Genomic DNA, 8,405 nt, shown 5'->3' with positions numbered 1-8,405 from the left:
GCTCTCACTGGCGAGCGTTTCGCCTCGTCAAGGTAAATACAGCGCCTGGGGCCAGCTGCCTGTGAGCCAGGGCACGTCGAAGACAAAACAAGCACCCTGGATTCAAGCTGCCTCCTGTTTGAAGTGGGAAAGTGTTTGCTTAATGATTTAAAAGTCCAGCCTGGCTTCTGCCAAGAGGTTTAATTTTAAACCAGTGGATTTTAACCCTTTTATGGTTTGGCAGCAGAGGGGTTAAAGTAGTTCAACACCAAAATTAAGAAGCCTGACTTCAGGATTCTGGCATTTTTTTATTATTTCCAAAGAGTTTAATCAGATCGCGGATCGTTCAGGCTGGGGGAAATAAGAGCTGAAGAGAGCCAAACGGATGATGCTTATCAGAAGCTATTGCCTTACAGCAGGCAGCGCACCTTGACCATACCAGCCTGATGCGGCTCCCAGTGTGTAGTTAAGCCTTAAGCTGTCTGGTTTCCAAAAAGGGCCTGCCTGGGTGTTAACCCCCCTCTGCTGCTCTCAGCTGTCCTGCTTAGCTCTGTGGATTTGGTGCAAATTAGAGGAAAAAACCATGGAGCTAGAACTGCCCTGGCTTTCACGTGACAGCTGAACCACTGGACCGTAAGGATGCGCATGGGGATGAGACAGTACTAAGGAAGAGGAGGAGCAATGGAGCTCTTGCCACTCAAAAGGATGGTGTAGATTTGGCTGTAGACCCTAGTTTTGCTGGTTGAGAATTTATTCAGGAGTTGACAGCAAAGAACGAGCTTTGGAGGTCTGGGTTGTATCAGGATAGAGGGGGGAGACGGTGCTTGACGTTTCTGGAAGAGGACATTTGCTGTGCTGGGTGGGATGGGCGTGTTTCAGAGAGGAGAAGAACACTTGAGGCGGAAGATCTGCCCTTAAACTGACCAGGTTTCATTTCTGGCCCTGCTACAGGCTGTCAGCCCTGCATATTGCTCAGGATTTAATACAGATCCTCCTTTGTTGGAGTTCATGCTCGCCTTGGGCATGCTCCCTTTGTATCAGCTGAAAACGAGGATCTTTCCTCTTCATGTTTCAATTGCTTGTCTGTAATGTGGCAATATCACTGTTTCTCATCTCTTCAGTACCCTAAAAAAGCTAATAATCTTGCGTCCTCATTTATGTTAGAAGTGCCCATCCTAGTGCAGAGCTTCTTTTGTAATTAAGAGAGCAAACCCAGCAGTTCTGGATACTATGAATGAATGTTGAACCCACTGGAACCTGCCTCTGAGTGGATTACTGGTACTCCCATTTCACAGCTGGTGGAAACAGAGACACCAGACCATTGACAGATTTAAGTATCAGCCTGCAAGGAGGACTAAGCCACAAACTGTGCTTGAGCCTCTGAAGCACAGGGTTAGGAGCAGGACCATCTTCTAACACTCAGCGAGGCTCATGAGGCTTCTCATCATTGTGCAGTGTTTATCGTAGGCTTGTAAAAGACTTGCTGCTTAGCATTTGCTTTTACTTTATACAATGAGCATGTATTTTGGCAAGCTTCAGCGCATAGCGTCTGTGAGGACCGCTTTAGTCCTTTTGAGAAAGACAGACCTACTCGGAAATGTTCTGGTTTCTTCCATATGGCACGTGTTTTTCATGTGATGCTTTGTATGGTGGTGAATGTTTGTTTACGGCCATGAGGATGCAAACAGGGACGGGCGAGGGTAATGGCAGGCATGCAGCAATGCCGAGGGCTCCCTTCCTTGGTGGCATCTCCAGTCAGCCCTCCCTGTGTTGCCAGGGGCTGGAAAAGGAATCCGTGTTCGGTCAAACGGTTTCCAGGACTTGAATTCTCCTTTAGGAAATGAACCTCTTGGGCTGCCTCCATTCTTTGCCTCATAACTGCTATGTAAGGAGCAAACCATTTTTTTGGTTTGGAGGCTTGCATTTTTTCTCTAATACACTCTGTTAATCCTGCGAATTTAAGACAGGGTTTGGGCTGAGTTTTTGACTGGACTTGCTGCTTATGCTGCGTGGTGAATACCAGAGGGTGTGTCAGCTTCAAGTCATGGCATTCATCTTACGGCATTCATAAAGTTGTGTAAAAGTCACCGCCTGCATTGTACAGAGGTGGTAACAGGTATAGAATTTGGTATATACCATGGTAAGGCCTCAAAATTTATATTTACCTAAATAGACCATATGATTTCTAGTACGACTGTTTGCCAGGCTTTTCCCTTTAGGTAAAACAATTCTGAACTGGAAATGATGTTTTACAGGAACAGAGAATCAAGGTATCAAAGTGCCATCAAGCGATGACGGATGCACCAAACCTCTTGGTCACCTTTTCTCCTGCCTGTGGTTTCAGAGGACTTGCAGCTCTGGCAGGTTTCCCATGAAGCTGCCTAATTCTGGGCACTCTTGGCCAAGCCCGTATTTTCAGCAATGAGACACGGGTAATCCTACAGCATATCCATGCCAACCAGAATTGGAGCATCATCTGCTGGTTAGAAAGCCCATATCCCATCCCATAGACCACAAGGAGAAGAGTTTTCCTTCTGTTCCTTGCTTGTGCTAGACTGACTTTAAATGTAATAGATATCTTACTACTTGCTGATCAGTGCGCTGTCTGGATGCAAGCTTTTCAGGAGACTGCGTTTATAATGCGCGTGTCTACGCTTTCGTAACTGCTAGAAGAGACGTGGTGCGTTTTTTTTTCCATACCCATCAAGTGTTCAGCTTGACAACTGGATCCAGTTCAATTTTGAACTACTTAATAGATTCCAGCCTTTTCCTGCTGCACTGTGGGTGGAAATAAATGACAATCAGACCCCAGGTTTCATGCCACATTTTTCTGTCCAGTTTCCCCTTCTTCCTCCTGAAATGAAAGAGCCAGGTCTTGCAGCTTGGTGGTAAAGCAAGCCAAGGAGCGATCAGAGGGTGTTATGCTGTGAGCTCTCAACAGGTCAGCTGCTCTGATCATCCCTTTTTATATTCTTACCCTGCGGTAAATGTTGTTTATACTTTTACGCCTCTTGATGAAGACAGACATTTGCATTTGATGGGATAAGCAAGCACGTACAACTACCTTGGTGCTGCAGATGTGCCCTGGCTCATCTTATCTTGCGTGGAAGGTGTCGAGTCCGAGTCAATCCTGGATGTATCAGGTAAGGATCAGTTCCTTAATCTAGTGCTCCTTTTCCATTCGTGGCAAGAATTTGCAGAAGGAAGTACAGGAGGGAGGAAAGAAGAGAACTGGGGGAAGGAAAAGATGGACATGGATGTTGAAGGGACCACTTGTTCAGTATCTTCAGGCTGAAAGGCTCCTGGCAAAGGAGACAACAAAGGTTGTCCGTGCTCAACCGTCCTGCCCACACGGCTCTGTGCATGCCATCTGATGGACTCCTGAGGAAAGAGAGGTTCTGGTTGGCAGATCTGAAACCGTGGTGGTCCCAGAGGCTGGATGCAATTGGAGAGACTATGCAAACACCAGAAATCTCAATTTTGATAGCTCCAAAACTACATGCAATTAATCTCTGACAAAGTCATTTCTACTGCATGTTTTATGGGCCTGAGGTTGACATGTGAGCTTACGCTCCGTAAGGCTGGGTGGGAAATTCCCACAGCTGGTTGGCAGCCAGCTGGGGCTTTCTCCAGGTCAGTGTATTTCTGAACCAGCCCTGGGAACCTCTCGTTTCAGCTGCCTTCAGTCCTTTGCAAGGATGAGTGGGCAGTTCCCCACCACAGAGCGCATCATCTGGAGTCAATGCCTGTCAAGAAAAGGGGGAAGGAAGAGGTAAATAAATTGATCATTATGTTTCTGAAGGTAATAAATTGATCATTGTGTTTCTGAAGGTGTGGTGCACCATGATGACCAGGCTGCTTGGGTTTTTTTGAAGTTTATAGCACTTCTTTATACCCAGAGGATCTGGGCTGTCCCTTCACTGGGAGCCAGATGCTGATCTGTCTACTTGAACACCTTCAGACCTCAACAAGGATATTTAGAGGGAAAAATCCTGTTCGTGCATGCTTTGGTAGCAGACTCTTCCCTTTTATATCAAAAGAAGCTGCTTCTTGGGTCCAGTGCAGGAAGGCCGTCCAGGTCCCTTGTGACTTCAACGGGCAGCAGTTAGGCCACTGGAAAATCCATTCCTGGGACTGTTTTTTATGCTGAACAGGAAATTTTTAGGGCGTCTGATTTCCTTTAAAAGATCTGATGATGCAAATTGGGATGGAGAGGAGGTGTTCCTGAGTATTTTGGCAGATCGATGAAAGCTGTCCAGCCGACTGGATGTTATATACTCTGGGTTTTTAGTACTCTGCTTTTCTCTTTTTCCTTTTCCTTTTCCTTTTCCTTTTCCTTTTCCTTTTCCTTTTCCTTTTCCTTTTCCTTTTCCTTTTCCTTTTCCTTTTCCTTTTCCTTTTCCTTTCCTTAGAAAAGGAGCATTTCCATCTTGATATCTAGAATGGAATATTCTAGAATGAGCAAACTGCTACTTCCTCTGTGCAAGGCAGAGTGCCAAGTCAGGCTGCTGTCTCCATAGTCCTCACTAAGCACCGGCACCGTCAAATGCTTCCATGCATTTATTTATTGAATATCTTTGTTTTTGGGACACACACTTATATATAGGTGGGCCAAAGTTTAATGTAACAATTTCTTTCTTGGTTTCATTTCTTCAGCTGTTCAAGGCGACTCTTCTTGTTTGGTGTAAAGGTGGATTCGCACTGAGAGCACTTCAGTTTAACTTCTTGCCTCCTTTATCGTTAAAGGCCATTTTTTTCATGCTTTAGGGCCAAACCCTGCACACTGATTTGCATGACCTGATTTCATTGCGAGCTGCTCAGAATCTCTGAAACAAATAAATTCAAACAAACATTCAAATGAATAGATTAAAGAAACCAAAACAACAGAATAAAATTATTCTTTGACACAAGTATCAGAGCCTGGACTTCCCTTTCCCAGACAGATAAATGCTGGAGAACTGTGGACCGCTCAGGTATTTTCTTCAGTGGGACTCGCGTCCTTAGGTAAGCACACAGACATATTTCTTTTATGCACTCATAAAAATATAAATTAAAGCAGCATGCTGCTTGAATGAAAGCAGCAATGGGATCAGCTCCCAATACAGACCGTTTTAGAAATAATCTTTAGCAAGAACAGACATTTAAAAAATTACTTCAAGCGAGAGACTTCTACACCATCCAGTTGTGAAGTTTTTCAGGTTATATAAGTTACTGTGTTCTCAAGTCTGTCAGTTTTACCACAAATACTGTGCAACTTGATTTTTACTTTAAAACTCCACCTCCCAAATTTTGATGATTAAGTGATAACTTGATTTTTTTAATGCTTTTACAATTATAGACATTGGAGAGAAGCTTTGGCTTTAGAACATTTTCAGGACCCAAAAGGCAAGTTTAGGCATTGACTTCTTTTAAAATTAAGATTTTTCTGCTGCTTCTGTAACTCCAAGACCAGTTCAAAGTTAGGAGGCTGATGGCCCCGTGCTCCTTCCATAATACATCGATGGAGAGAATCTCCTCCAAAGAACTTGGAGCAAACGCGTCCTTTAAAGCTTAGGGGACTTTCTGCCCGTCTGCTGCTGGGGATCGCTTTTTCCTTGCTCTTTGGGGTCCGCCCTGACTATTGCAGCAGGAGGAGTTGTGTTTTCCCTGTCCTTGAGCAGCTGAATCTCCCTGCTGAGGAGGACAGCGCTGATTTTAGGAGCGGGCTGCAGGTGGGCACTCGGCGCAGAGCATCTCGGCACTGAAATCCAGCTTTGTTCCTGGCTGAACTTCGTTAACGTAAAAGCCAGAAGTGCAATAGTGACCTAGGAGGGTGTCACCGCCGCTCAGCAATCCCTCTCGCTGCGGCACGACGCTTAACCAAGGCGCTTGGGTCCCAGTGCGCTTTAAGCTTGCCCTAAATCTTAAGCCTATGTTTAAGTGTTTTGCTGACTAAGGGTGAGATTTAATAACCAATGTCTGGCTTTTATATAGCGCTTTCCATAAATGTCGCATCATGGGGGTTTTAGAGCAAGTAAACGGGCTGGGTGAGCAGACAGTGAGGGGGACTGAAAACTGTTTGAGTGGCCAGGCCCAGAGGGTGGCCATCAGTGGCATAAAATCTAGTAGAAGGCCAGTGACTAGCAGTGTGCCCCAGGGGTCAATACTGGGCCCGGTCTTGTTTAATGTCTTCATTAATTGTCTGGATGATGGGGCAGGGTGTACCCTCAGCAAGTTTGCAGATGACACCAGACTGGGAGGACTGACTGATACTCCAGAGTCGTCTTGCCATCCAGAGGGACCTCAACAGCCTGGAGGAATGGGCGGAGAAGAACAGCATGAAGTTCAACAAGGAGAAGTGCAAAGTCCTGCCCTGGGGAGGAACAATGCCAGGCACCAGGACATGCTGGGGGACACCCAGCTGGAAAGCAGCTTGGCAGAAAAAAACCTGGGGGTCCTGGTGGACACCAAGTTGAACATGAGCTAGAAATGTGCCCTTGCGGGAAAGAAGGTGAATGGTATGCTGGGCTGTGCTAGGCAAAGGTTTGCCAGCAGGTTGAGGGAGGTGATCCTTCCCCTCTACTCAGTGCTGGTGAGGCCACACCTGAGTGCTGTGTCCAGTCCTGGGCTCCTCAGTTCAAGAGAAACGTGGACATAGAATCATAGAATCATAGAATCTTTGGGTTGACAAGGACCTTTTAAGGTCATCTAGTCCAACCTCCCTGCAATGAGCAGGGACATCTTCAACTAGACCAGGCTGCTCAGAGCCATGTCCAACCTGACCTTGAGAGGTCATACTGGAGAGAGTCCAGCAAAAGACCATGAAGGTGTTGGAGGGACTGGTGCACCTCACATATGAGGAGAGACTGAGAGAGCTGAGACTGTCCAGCCAGGAGAAGAGAAGGCTTGTGGAGATCTTACTAATGTATATAAATACCTGAAGGGAAGGTGCAAAGAGGATGGAGCCAGGCTCTTTCTGGAGATGCCCAGTGCCAGGACCAGAGGCATTTGGCATAAACTGAACCACAGGAGGTGCCGTCTGAACATCAGGAAACACTTTTTTACTGCAAGGGTGACTGAGCACTGGCATAGGTTGCCCAGGGAGGTTGTGGAGTCTCCATCCTTGGAGATACCCAAAAGCCGTCTGGCCATGATCCTGGGCTGTAGGTGGCCCTGCTTGAGCAGGGGGCTTGGACCAGATGATCTCCAGCAGTCCCTTCCGACCTCAACCGTTCTGTGATTCTGAGCACCATCAGTCGATGAATTCTAAATGGGAAAACTGAGGCACGAGACAGAACAATAGCTTGTGCAGCAGCATACGGCAGTGTCATGGACAAACCAAAAATGAAGTCCCTGCTTCCATCCCAGTGCTTTAGTCACCGTGCCAGGTGACTAACCTAACCGTACAGGCTTGCTTGCGTGGCCCCCAGAGGCAGCTCAGCCTGGGCCCCTCTCCCTGCCACAGGCAGGGGTCTGGGACTGACTCGGGGACCTGTGCGTAGTGCTCAGGACTGGAAATACCAAAATCTTGGTACCACTTGGTGCTGCTACTCCCCCCGCTGCACGGCACAGAGGCGTCAACTAGGGGAAGGCTGCGGCCAGAATTTGGCTGCCAACAAATCCTCCCAGCCCTCGGGGCAGGATCTGAGGAAAGGATCCCAGGACCTTTTGTCTGCTTAATACCACCCACCCAATTTTGCTTCCAGGGCATGGGAGGCAGGGAGGAGCTACCAGAGCAGCTGAGGAAAGATCACTTTTAATTTGCGTATCTGTTCTGCACGTTTGCTGCACAGACAATGCAGGGGGTAGCAACCTGCAGCCTGGGTAGTTTTTACAGTCATGCCACTGAACTTGAAGTCCCAGGTGAAGACCACAACAAGGCACCCGCGATGCTCTTTTCACCCCTGATTACCTGAACGATTTAAAGGAGTCCTCCTTGAATCATCGTCCATCGTCCCAGCAGAAACAGGCGTGGGAACCTGAGCTCCCAGCCTGAGGCAGGGGCTCCTTTGGGTGTGCTGTGCCTGCATGAGGGATAGACCCAGTCTGGGAATTAAACAGCAAAAACAAGGACAGGAAAAAATAACAGGGCACATGAAAGAAACTAGTGGGTGACCCAGCATGGCTGTGCAGAAGGACTCGTCCTGCAGAAGTGCTCTGTGCCTGAGCACATGCAGCAGCAGGCTGAGACACCTGGATTGGCCTCGCTTTCTTGATTTTTGCCTTCAGAAGGGTTCTGGAGGACTTCAGAGATACAGGCTGTATTTCTAGCTTTCCTGGGCAATGCACAGCCAGCATTGTGTGCCTCAGTTTCCCTGCACATCACATGGAGCTAACGACATTGACTCAAAAATGGTTAAAGCTTGTGGTTGGCATGGGACATGATAAGATCTCGATATTATGATTTATTGTTGTTTTTATGTTTTTAGCTTGCTGATGCTATCCAA

Source organism: Phaethon lepturus, unplaced genomic scaffold, assembly GCF_000687285.1.
Source record: "Phaethon lepturus isolate BGI_N335 unplaced genomic scaffold, ASM68728v1 scaffold6632, whole genome shotgun sequence".
In the NCBI taxonomy this organism is placed as follows: domain Eukaryota; kingdom Metazoa; phylum Chordata; class Aves; order Phaethontiformes; family Phaethontidae; genus Phaethon; species Phaethon lepturus.
Note: the sequence above shows the minus strand (reverse complement) of the source record.